Source organism: Carassius auratus, unplaced genomic scaffold (genome assembly GCF_003368295.1).
Source record: "Carassius auratus strain Wakin unplaced genomic scaffold, ASM336829v1 scaf_tig00001591, whole genome shotgun sequence".
Classification (NCBI taxonomy): Eukaryota; Metazoa; Chordata; class Actinopteri; order Cypriniformes; family Cyprinidae; genus Carassius; species Carassius auratus.
In genome coordinates this window covers 1,251,718-1,265,096 of record NW_020523372.1, presented here as the reverse complement: position 1 = coordinate 1,265,096, position 13,379 = coordinate 1,251,718, and the positions used below count along the sequence as shown (strand labels likewise).

At 36.1% G+C, this 13,379-nt stretch overlaps 1 protein-coding gene across 1 annotated transcript in view; it reads left to right on the top strand.

Moving 5' to 3' along the window:
• The window catches only part of cpne5b (copine Vb), a 144,067-nt gene that overhangs the window by 65,927 nt on the left and 64,761 nt on the right, over window positions 1-13,379 (top strand). The window lies entirely within an intron of this gene.

Here is a 13,379-nt window from a genome sequence, read left to right as displayed (position 1 = left end):
CAAGAATAAAATAAATGTGTTCTATTTCTTTCAAAATGTTACATCCTAAAAAGTTTTTCTAGTAAAAGCAGTCCTGTTTAGTGGCAATTTGAGACTTTGCCTGGAGTAGTAAGAGTTTGATGTGATATTTTCTATGCTTTACTCTAAAATGGAGCTCATATATAATTGTTTGTAAGCTAAATCTAACAACAGAAGGATCTTAGGAACTCAGGACTGTCATTTTATTATTTTCCTCTCTATCCATATGGCAGTCATCTTTCTAATATACAGAAGCGAAGTGATTACATTTCAAGAACTGAAAATATGTTTTGCTTAGATGTAGAACATGTTCATCTGCAATAAAACATAACATTCATCTTCCATCTTCAACTACAAAAAGAAAAGAAAAAGAACTTGGAGAGATGCAAATATTTCAATTTGAGAATATAAAACAAATTATCACACTGTTATTGTACATTGTGTGGATAAATATTAAATCTTTGGTGGTGAAAATTCAGAAGGCTTTTTTTGGGGGGGAAGAAGAGAAGGATAATCAAGGAATATGAAACGCAGAAGATGAAAGTGTTTTTTTCCTGCAGCTGTGCCAATGAATCTGCTTGCCATGGGAGTGTTGATGCAAGAATAGTTTTATCAAAATATTTATATTGTGCACCAACACCACTTTATCTATTTCTATTACACACTCACGAAATGTAACCAATGTGTGTGTGTTTTTCAACTTTAAACGGCTACAGATATATTTAGGAATTTAAAGCCAGCAAACCAGTCACACCAACCATTTCTCACATTATTCAGCGTGACTCACAGGAGAATTCATTGATGTTTAGAAAAGCTTTTAAGGAGAATTTCACTGAGGCTGTTGCTGTATTAAAAGAAAACAAGTCTATGTCCATGTTTTATGTGTGCAGAGATTAAAAAGAGTTTGCAACATTAGCCACACAACATGGTTTGTCAAAAGAGTTTGTCTACAAGTGACACACTTCAAGATGTAAAGAAAAATGAATCACTGTTTAGGAAAATCAACGAGAGTGAGTCATTCACTTAAAAGATTCATTCAAAAGAACGTATACTACATATCACTAAATGTCGCTGCCTGCTAACTTCTAAACTTAAAACCACTCTTCAAATAAAATTAAGACACACAAAACGGCATATTTTTTGGTGTATTTTCTAAATTTTGACCCTGCCATTCACCTTTGTGTCACGTCTTCAGCAAAAACAATTTTATGGATTTTCTTCATATCAAAAACTACGGAAATACAATGATTTTTCACTTCTATACTTATGAATGGGAGAAACTGCAATGCCCAATATGGCAGGATAGTTCTTCTAAATTAAAAAGCAAATCGCTGACTGGTAAAGTCATTGCCTCGCTGCGGTGGCTGTTAGAAGCTCTGGTCCCCATATTATCCTACCTCTAGAGCAGCTGATGCGCATGTGCAGTCATAAGCACGATATATAACTGCGCATGCACATTGACTGGTCTAGCCTGAAAAAATACGCTTTTTAACACTATTTGAGGATAAGAAACAACATTCATGGGACAGTTCATTTTAGATTTTGTTGCTGATTTGTAATATGTAATTTAATTGCGACTTCAGCAAGCAGTTTTTGAGATTTCAGGATTCCCCCATTCATTTAGATAAGACTTGGTCTTGCTTGAGCTACCCAAAGGCATTGCAAATATGGCTTCAGAATGAACAGACTTTCCTTGAAAGGAAACTTTGTTCATATGAGAACCTTCTTGTTGGGCTCCAACATTGCTAATACAGCAGTCTCACCCCTGTGTGCTTGTAAATAGAGCGTGGGTTGGATGTCCTGGTGAGTAGTGAAGGTATTTCCTTTGCCTCTTGGCTCTTTTGAGGACAGGTTTTCTTGGCAGTTTAATTCAACAGCAACTTATTAATCGGAGCGTCTGAATGATGCCACTGCAGCTCTGAGACCTGCTGTCTCCATTATAGATGACTGCACAAAAACCTGCTCCTCACAACCTGCTAATTGGAAAAGTAAACATCTTTCTTTTGAGCTTCATTAGGAGATTAATCACGTAAGTGACAGCAGTGATTCTCAACCAGTGGTGCTTGTAACCCAGGGGCTGCTTGAACAGCTTCACATTTATTTCTTTTGAAGTCCTTATATAGCAACTTGTGAACAAATTATTATTTTTTCTTTTCTTTCTTTCTTTTTTCTTTTTTTTTTTGAAAGAGAAAAAGTATTTTAACTCAGAAGTTTTACCCATGGTTTAAGGCTTAAACCTAGCCCCAGACTACAATGTAAGTCTTGGTTGTTTCAACTGAAAGAAACGTGCACTGACTGATCTTAAAGTATACAGTATCAGTGTCTTTGTTTTGTCAAGCTGCACATCGCTACTGGCCTTCGAGGCCTTAGAGTTTTGTTTGAGATATGGCTGAATGGGTTAATGAAAAGTAAGAGTGCATACAACAAAGATTTAAAATAAAAAGCCTACTGTATCATATTTAATTTAAACATTTCTAAATTATAGAAATGATCAGCATTGCTCATTAACCTGTTGTACACTTCCGACAGAAGTGCCTCAGGACCCATATAAGGAAATTCCGCTCCATCTAACGTCACACAGACCCATACTCGAAAAAAACTTTCCGAAACTTGTGACAAACCGGAAGGAGTATTTTGGGAACAAAAATACTCCTTCAAACGTACAACTTAATTTTTGAAACTTTGTCCATGTTTAGCATGGGAATCCAACTCTTTAACAGTGTAAAAAACTCAGTATGCATGAAATAGCATTTCACCCCCCCTTTAATATTTATATGGCCACAAAGTAAGATGAAATTCTGATAGATTATAATGTAAATCAATGACATGTTTATAACAGTATAGCAGACTACTTACATAAAATGCATAAATACATATATTATCAGTTGTCACTTTATATTTCTCAATAAAAAATCGGTACAGACTATCTTTCTCTTATGAATATAATAAAACTAAAGACTTTTTGGAGTTATGAAGGATGCAGTACTACTCTATAGGTACTCAAGATTAACAGGATATTGAGTGAAAACGAGCATTTCACCCCCCCTTTAAGCAATACTCAGTTTGGTCACCTGAAAAAAATCTTTCAATTAGACCAGTCAATCCAGTTTTTTACTATAACTGTATTTCAGGGTTAAATACATCATTCTTAAAAATTATGTGCACTTTTTATTTATGTTGATTTCATACGGTATAGGAAAAGTGTCCATTTAATGATTTTTAACCTTGGTCTAGTCATAAAAATCTGATTATCTTGAAATTTCATATAGTTTTTTTTTTTTCACCTCAGAAAAAGGTTTTTCAATATTAAAAATCACTGTGACTGTTCTTGTCTGAAAGTGAATTATTGTAATAATGGCAGTTTTAAAAATCTAAATGGTAATGATATTCTGCTATGAGTTCAACTACTGGAAAACTAGAAATAGCTTTAACCTGCCAAAGCTGGTTTGCCATCCTTAGGTGTTTGTTTAGATTTTTCATTACTCAAAAAAGTGCACGCTTTTAAACCAGCCCACAGACTAACTTGACCTTTCTAGAAGACCAATGTAGACCAGTTAGAAGACTTAGGCTGGTTTTAGCTGTTATTTGAGTGAGGAGGATGGAGTACATAACAGAAAAAGTAAGGAAACACCTTCAACCCATCAGTAAGTCACGATGAGTTAGTCTGTAAATAAATGTGACAGTGAACTTCAGTCAGTAGGAGTTGAGACAATGCCTGACACAATTTTTTAACCTTGCAGTCTGCTGTGAATGCAGTGGGTTATCGGGCTAATGCTTTCTTGAATGAGGGACGGTCGTCACTGCTCAGTGGCCATTAATAAAATGAGTGCTGACTCTAAGGCCACTGCCAAGACATCTCATTAAATGTACTGGCTAATCCAATCATGTCAGCGCCAGTGTACATCGATGCAAATTATTCCGCAGATACCCGTGAAATTAGGTGCTCACAAACAGGTTTCCTTTTGGGCCTCAGGAACATGTATGTATGATAATCACGTTTTCCGATTGCCCTCCTGATTGGAAGTCTCACTACTTTTGCCACGCCCTCTTCTGTGCAACTATTGTATCCAGAATAACGCAGAGGTCACATTCTCGGTATGACAGCGACAAATCATGCTGACTTAATTGCTTCAGGCTGCATTGTAGTTGGATTCATGGGTCGATAATCTGCATGACACTATTTGTGTGAGAAGTACCAATCAGTGAACCACTTCCCTGTTGTCCTTTGTGTTTGTACCCACACAAACATGCTTGTTTTGCACAGGTGCGTAAGAACGACTTTCCAGAATGGAACACAGTATTCTTTTCCGTTATCGCTGTGAGGAAATGTTACAGCGCTCTTTTTTTTTTTTCATTTTTCGGGAGCATTAGTGTCCAACTCAAAGGGGCTGCAGTACCTGCTGTTCAGAGATTCATCCATCTTTACACCCATAAATTTATAACAGCCGTTTCCAGACCTCTGCTGTTTCTTTTTGCCGTTTCCACGAGTGATGTATGACCTACTCCTGCGAGTTTGAAAAAGCTGCTCTCAAGCCTTTCAGATGGATTCGGGCCTGCTGTGTAGATGTACAACCACCAGGGTGCCGTCTGTTAAGATGTCAAGGCCCTCAGCCTGAAGACTGCAGAAGTCTTCCTTAAAACTCAGATTACAGCTGATAACATCACCGCGTAACTGCCAGCAGAAGTAGCCTTCGGCGTTATTCACTATGTGGCAAGCTAGCCAACAGAGCAGGCACAGCACAACATTAGAAACCCATTACTGTGACTTATTGCACGTTGTAATGCCTTGAGAGGCTGTTGTCGCTGCTGTGAAGTACTAACTGGCAAAGAGAAGACAGCTGCTCGTACAACAAAGCTCAAGACTTTCTGCAGTGAAAAATACAATGCCTGAAGAGCTTATACAACAGCCAGTTGGGCTAGTGACAAACTTTTTTTTTTTCCTGAATTTATTAATGTATACAAAAATATATTAAAATTAACTTTATTCATATAATTATTAGAAGACACCTCTTCTATAATGAGCATGCTTCTTATTTCTAAATTATTTTTGCTATTTTTCAAGCATAGACTTAACAACATCATACAGCTGTCCTGATATAATAATGAAGGGTGAAAAATATAAAAATATAAAAATAAAACAATGAAATATAGAAGAAAACCAACCCTTTTAAGTAGTTTTGCATAATATTATTTCTGAAAGAAAAATTATATATATGTCCCAGTCACATTTTCTTGGTTAAATAAACATTATTTACACTACCAGAACAAAAATCTGTATTGTATTTTTACATTAACAATGTCATTAATAGGCTATTGTGTTTGTTAAAAACAAGTATATATCGCACCGGTTTAGTGTTTTCAAGCATTTTAGATTTATTACAAAATAATAACTCAAGGCAGTAGTATATTAAAAATAATAATTATTATTATTTCATTAGTTACATATACTTATGAACAGATCTTCAGCTGTTATTTTTTATTATAAACTTGTTTTCAGATCATCAGCCATCAGAGCAGAGAAAATATTCTCCACACCATCACATCCCCAGCAGCCTGACCGAGCCTGATTACAAGGGAGGATTGATCCATGTTTTCATGTTGTTTATGCCAAATTCTGACCCTGCCATCTGAATGTCCCAGCAGCATTCAAGACCAGGCAATCCTTTTTATCTGATTTTGGTGAATTTGTGGAAACTGGAGCCTCAGTTTCCAATTCTTACCTGACAAGGATTGGCACCTGGTGTCTTTTTCTTTTCTTTTTTTTGCCGCTGTAACTCTTCTGCTTCAAGATTCAACATGTTGTGCGTTCAGAGATGCTCTTCTCCATACCTCGGTTGTCATGAATGGTTATTTGAGTTACTGTTGCCTTTCTATCAGCTTGAACCAGTCTGGCCATTCTCCTCTGATCTCTTGCATCAGCAAGGCACTTTTGTTCACAGAACTGTGACTTAATGGATATTTTTAAAGCCTAGAGATGGTGGAGTGTGAAAATTCCAGTACATTAGATCATCAATTTCGGAAATACTCAAACTGGCTGTCTGGTACCAACAAACATGCCATGTTTACAGTACAAGCCATTGACCCAGTTGTTTTTCACAATTTTTCTGAAGCTTAGGCAGTATCGCGCTGCCGCTTTCATACTTATTTTCCTGCTGGTAAATATTATCAGCCAAGACAGGAATGCACCCAGCTAACTGTATTCACTACATAAACAACTGCCACATTCTACATAACACCATATGTATATCCAATAAAAAGCTGATGAAAAGCACAGATAAAAACAGGAATCTCAAATGATCTCTTTGTGCACGGCCTGAGGAAAGTTTCAGTGATCGCACCCCCACACAAATCTCCCCAGTTCCCAAGGCAAATATAAGAGGAATATGTAAAGTGCCGCCTCCGTTATTACATTTCACCTTTTGTTAGTTTTCTCTCTGTTGAGTTTGTAATTATGTGCTCTGGTTGCTGAAGAGAACAAAAGCAGTAAAGCAGGGAGTCATGATCCAGGCAGTGAGTGAACGCTCTGGGGTTTCGAGGAAGTATAGAAGTCCACAAGCGTTTGATTAGATCTCTGTCCATGTCCCAGAGTGGAGCTTAGTGAATATATAAGTCAAGCTCAGATTTTAATATGGATGGGGTGCACAAAGCATCTCATCCCTTCTGGGTCTCAGGAGCTTTATGCGCAAAGCCCAAACCACATGGCGATTTTGCAATGAATGATGTATTTTATTAATGCACATGTACTCAACTGGCAGGTTACTAATAAGTAAAGCACCCTGAAGTAATGGTGGATTTATACTCATGAGCAGAAACAAATCTAGAGCTAAAAAAAAAAAAAAAATAGATAATAATAATAATTTAAAAAATCAGGAGCCACTGGGGATAATCAGGGTGTAGGTGTAACTGCAGACAGATACTGCAAAGCTAAAGCCAAACTAAATTTGTAATGCCCTTTGGGTTAAACGGAGCAAAGACACTTCTGGCATTTTAGAGCATGATTTATTAATATGAACAGATTGTTGAGAACTAGCTTCACATACAGAAGTGCTCACAGTCTTGTGCCATGTATCCTCAAATCATTTGTCATTCATCGTGAACTGTAATAATGTAAGCTAAAGTTTACACCACATACAAATGAACCTTGGATAAAGGAATAAAACGTTGATGTGGCTTTGTTATATATTAGCAAAACTTTAATTGGGCAAAAACTGTTAAGCAGGCACTTATGAATTGTCTGCTCATCTCTGGGTGGCATAATTGTGGAATAATATCAGCATTCAGAACCACACTGCTGCACAGATTGGCTTGTCGGCTCTTGCAAGATGTTTTTAGCATTTTAAACACGTTAATTAAACAGCTTTAACCTTAGAGGCTGTTTTTTGTTCTATATATTGATTTACTGTGTTCACTAAGCATTAGCCTATTTTGGAATCTCAAATAATAGATCACGGCCCACATCTGGTCCTCAGATTGGTTCCATCTGAATCATTTTGTAATAATAATAATAATAATAATTAACATACACATCAAACAGAAAACAAGTTGTGTAGTCATTGTCTTGACAACATACATATCTGCAAAAAAAAAAAAAAAAGATTATTTGCATACAGTGTACATAGAATATAGAAATAAACATGTTGTATATAAAAATAACAGTAATAAAATGTAAATATATAGAGTACATAGAAATCAATGAAAAATATTCTATTATTATATAATGATAAATATATATATATATATTTATTAGTAGCTTATCAGTGGTGATTGTCAGTCTGTGCGGATATGACAAATTTACTGAAAAATTTATACAAGACGTAGTCAAGTAGACAATGAACACTATTAACAGCAATTATTATATGATGCAATCACACTTATAGCAATATTTGAAAGTTCTATATGTTGTTTCAGGGTTAGCATCATCTGAGGTCCTCTGAAGGGTTGGCATCATCTCTTCTCAGGTGTTCTGGATCCAGACTGGAGCTTGTGTACATCCCATGGAAAAACAGAGAAACAAATAGAGACATAATTAGCATAGCTGCAGTTTCAACCAAATAAAATTAATTTGTTTAACCCAAGCTAAAGAATAATAATGCATATTTGATCAGATACAACTGCAGTCACAAATTATGAGATGCATTATTCGAATGCTTGGTGAAAGAGATGTGTTTTTAATCTAGATTTAAACAGAGAGAGTGTGTCTGAACCCAAAACATTATCAGGAAGGCTATTCCAGAGTTTGGGAGCCAAATGTGAAAAAGCTCTACCTCCTTTAGTGGACTTTGCTATCCTAGGAACAACCAAAAGCCCAGCCTTTTGTGACGTTAGGGAGCGTAATGGATTGTAGCGTGGTAGAATGCTAGTTAGGTACGCAGGAACAAAACCATTAAGGGCCTTAGAGGTAAGGAACTAATTAATATGGATTTTAATAGGTAGCTAGTGCAGAGACTGTAGAATTGGGGAGCCTGTCCTCCAACAAAAAACGACCATATAGGTCGTTTGTGCAAGCACCTTATTACAACCTATATTTACGTTTTAATCAGAAATGGGTAACATGTTTCGTAGCTTGGCAGTGTTTCTAAGATGGAAGAATGCTGATTTTGTAACATGGGAAATATGGTTTTCAAAAGACAAGTTGCTGTCTAATATAACACCTTGATTTTTGACTTTAGAGAAAGTAACAATATATCCGTCTAGTTGGTCCAATAAGTAATATCTCTTGGTCATCCAATCTTTTAAATTTTTAACCCACTCTGTTAGCTTGGATAATTTATACGTTTTATCTGGTCTCGTTGAGATATATATTTGATTATTATCAGCATAACGATGGTAACAAATCCCGTATTTTCTAATAATATGAACATAGGGAAACATGTATATTGAAAATAGCTGAGGACCTAGAAATGATCCTTGTGGGACTCCATATTTTACTGGTGATAATAAGATGACTCCCCATTTAAATAAACAAAATGGTAGCAATCGGACAGGTAGGATCTAAACCATCTTAGAGCTTGCCCTTGAATACCTGTATAGTTTTGTAATCGATTTATGAGTATGTCATGATCTATGGTGTCGAACGCAGCACTAAGATCAAGTAAAACTAGCAATGAGATGCAGCCTTGATCTGATGGAAGAAGCATTTGTAATTTTAACAAGTGCTGTTTCTGTGCTATGGTGGTTCCTGAAACCTGATGTCATGATTCTGCCTTCATGTCCTGACTTTTCTCTAGTCTTGAGGCAGGATCATGACAGACCCGTGTTTTGTGTACAAGCACATGGCCTTGTCTTTGGGCCATGTGCTTGTGTTGTCTCGTTCCCTTGCCCCGCCCCCCTTGTTATCCTAGTCTTGTCGTGATTGTCCTATCTGTGCCACCTGTCGTGTCTTGATTAGTTCTCCTATTTAGATCCCCTAGTGTGCTCTGTCTTTTGTCAGTTCATTGTTCCTCATATGTGTTTCTACATGTCAGCCTCGTGAGATATTGTATCCTTGTAACCCCTTTAAGAAGTCTTTGTATAACTGTGAGTGTTTATTTGTAGTTAGTGTTTTGAGTCTTTGTTTATCTTGTCAACTCAGTTATGTTAAGTTATTTTGTATCTGCCCTAATCCTTGTTTTCCCCCTCGTGGGTTTTGTTTTCCTCTTTTTCGTGTAAATAAATCTTGTGTTGTGCTTCCCGTCTGCTACTGAGTTAATCCCTTCCCCTCCACATAACACCTGACTGAAATTCTTCATACAGATCCCTTTTTTTTGTCCTCACATTCTTTCTTGTAACTCTTCTCTCTCAGTCACTCACCTGACTGAAAGACTCATTATGCAGCTCATTATGGGTGCCTTTATCTTCTCAGGTGTAAATCACAATAATATTAATGATAGTTGACGCTTACTTGCATATGCACTTTACAAACAAAAAGAAAGTCTAAGAAAGTTTAAATCAATCTATTGTTTTCTGTGAACGAGTAAACAAGATGATTTTCATATCATTTTGAAGCAAAAATTCTAGGCTACAAGCTCCAGGTTTTACAGTCTTGAGAACAAATATTCTCTATGTGTTTTATTACCTTATTTCAGTGACTTAGTTTTTCACTAACCATGCATAAACATTGTTTTCTAAAAAACAAAATCATTTACATACATGCTACTTACATATTTTTGTAGCCCAGTTTGTCCTGAATACACTATTTTGAGACTTTAGCCATGTATACGTTTAGAAGCAACTGAAAAAAGCACAAAAGTCAGGGCATGTCAAAATTTCCGCTGGCCCCCAAAATCCCCTAGACCTCAGAGGGTTAATAATATCGAGAAGCTGTTTTTCGGCGACAGGTAACAAATCTTTCAGTAATTTAGTGGGTACAGGATCTAATAAACATGTTGTTGGTTTAGATACAGTGCTAAGTGTATTTAGCTCTTCCTGTCCTATAGTTGTAAGGCACTGCAGTTTATCTTTGGGTGCGATGAATGAAGCTGAAGTGTTAGACGCTGTAGAATCTACATTTGTTATTTTATTTCTGATGTTATCTATTTTATCATTGAAGAAATTCATAAAGTCATTACTATTAAACGTTGATGGAATATTTGAATCAGGTGGCGTCTGGTTATTTGTTAATCTAGCCATTGTGCTAAATTAAAACCTTGGATTGTTTTGGTTATTTTCTATGAGTTTGTGGAATGCAAAACGAACATATAATAATAAAACTTTGTTTTTGGCAAAAGTAAATCATGACACCACATAAAATATAAAAAGGTTTAACAATTTATCCAGTTTAATAAAATAAATTAACAAACTGACTTCAATATTTTTTCCCACATCATGTTTAAGTTTTACAGACTATGAGACATTCACACTACCCATAAAGGACTTATTATGGTTATTTTGTATTGCAAACGATACTTCACTCTGATATTGTGTAAATATTGTGAAAATTGGGGCCTGTCTCACACCTAGATTGCCTACACTTCATAATTTCATCGTTGTTGTGTTTAGGGGATACGATCGAGCTTCGCATGTTATGTTTACATTAATCTACACCCCGCCTCCAGCAGCACAAGGGTGTTGGAATGTTCAAAAACTGTATATCATCGCTCAGCCTATTCAAATGTATTTATGCATCCAAATGAAGAACGAAAACAAACTTCATTTGAAAGTGAAAAAGAGCTGAGATCCTAGGATCTTTGATGAATGTCAACGCTGAGGGCCTGGCACATGCTTAGGGGTCCAAGAGAGTTCTAGCTCATCCTACTCATCCACTTAGGATCTAATATAGCGGGTCCCGGATGTGAGAACTTTATCTTCTATCGAGGTCACACCTCTGGGATTTGAGTGAGCCAATGAGGAATGGTACCTTTTAGAGGGAACTTTTATGACTCGTTGTATCTAATGAATTAATTAGAGAAGAGTCAGTTTTGCTAAACATTATGTGTCTTTCCTATGGAAAATGTTGTGAGAGGCAGAACTCTCAATAGCCATTAGAGCGTAAAGGTTTATCTGATTTGGCTGAGGGGCCTTGGCTGCCATGGTAACCAGGGGCCTTGTGTCGATATATTATTTTGTGTAACCGTACTTACTCGTGTAACTACTTATGTAACCGTATTTAAATAGGGAAAACATGGAAGTGTTTGGTGGTTTCTAAATTTATCCCTTTTTGGATCCTAAGGAATGAATGGTAGTAAACTAAACACTAGCATAGTGGCACCGCACGCTACAGCGATTGAGTGCATGTACTGAGACAGGAGAGGTATGTATCAGTTCGTCTAAGTTGAGGGAAGAACATAGTGGAATATGGAAAAATGGTGGAGGTTTTTGACTGGTAACATAAGGTAACATAACCACAGGTTCGTCTAGGGAATTTTTTTTTTCCATTTTTCATTTTTTTTTATACCTGTAATACACCCAATGTGTCTTTCCACAGTGATGTTGAGTGAACATAAAAATAAATCAGACCAGCTCAACCTCATTCAGCAAGTGTGATGCTGTTGTAACAAAGTTGTTGTTTTGGTGAATTATTATTATTTTTTCTTCTTTCACTGGAAAAACCCACAGGTTTAGAAATAAAATGCAGGCTGTCCATCTGGTGATGATGTAACTTTGTTTTATGGAGATGTTATCGTACAGAGCAGGGTGTTTGCTGACAGAAATCATGTGGAGCCATTATGTTTTTCAGCATGTCTAGCAAAATGGTTTTCACTTGTGAACACATGGCTATAGCGCTAGCACAGACTGCATGCATCTGTCTCTATTGCAAATGAAGAATCCTGAAGGAGAACTTAGCCATATGGGCAACATCAGTGCTAATGAAACTGTTTATGCATATTAGGGACTGTGTTGTGATTTCTGTATTAACGGGAGGGTGAAAAAAAGTGTCCAGAATCTGAATGCAGGGATGTGCAGATGATGGATCTTTTAAAGCCCAGTTCCACACCCCCCTTCTGCATTCTGTAGTTGCCAACTGCCATCAGCTGCTTGGAGTGAGATTTATTCACAGGCCATAAATTTTACATGTGTGCCCATAAATACCACATGCCCAGCAATTATATCAGAAAATGTTGTCAATCCTGACATTATTGGTGAAGAGAAATAGTGTTATAATGCTTTATCAGGTATAACAAGTGATTGCATAGTTTCCTGGGAAAATTATAAACATATATAAAGTACAGACTAAAAGTTTGTCATGAAAATAAAGAAAACTCTTTGAATGAGAAGGTGTGTCCAAACTTTTGGTCTGTACTCTCTCTCTCTCTCTCTCTCTCTCTCTCTCTCTCTCTCTCTCTCTCTCTCTCTCTCTCTCTCTCTCTCTCTCTATATATATATATATATATATATTTCCCACAACAAATGTATGTATTTTTTAATTGGTTAAATGTACCCAGAATTGTATTCAGAGTGGTTTCAAAGGTTTTTGAAAACACACACACACACACACACACACACACACACACACACACACATATATATTTACATATATATATATATATATATATATATATATATATATATATATATATATATATATATATATATATATATATATATATATATAGTTCATGTAATGTTGCATAACATAAAACATCTTAATAATTTTCTAAATAATTTTTACATTGAAAATATGTTTAAAAACATTTTTAATACAAATATCATGCATTATTGTGTAATAAATATTATTACTTTTTTGTATTGAGTGTGTGGAGTTGCACCACACAACATTCTTACTACAGTCTTATTATGTTAACAAAACTGCCTTTTTTGTGCCATTACATTGTAATTTGTTGCCCACATCAGAGAAAGTTTACTTGTTTAAAACCATCAGAAAGTTCAATCACTAGCTCTGGGAATTCTTATGCCTGAAACTAGCATAGAAAACCACTCCTGTC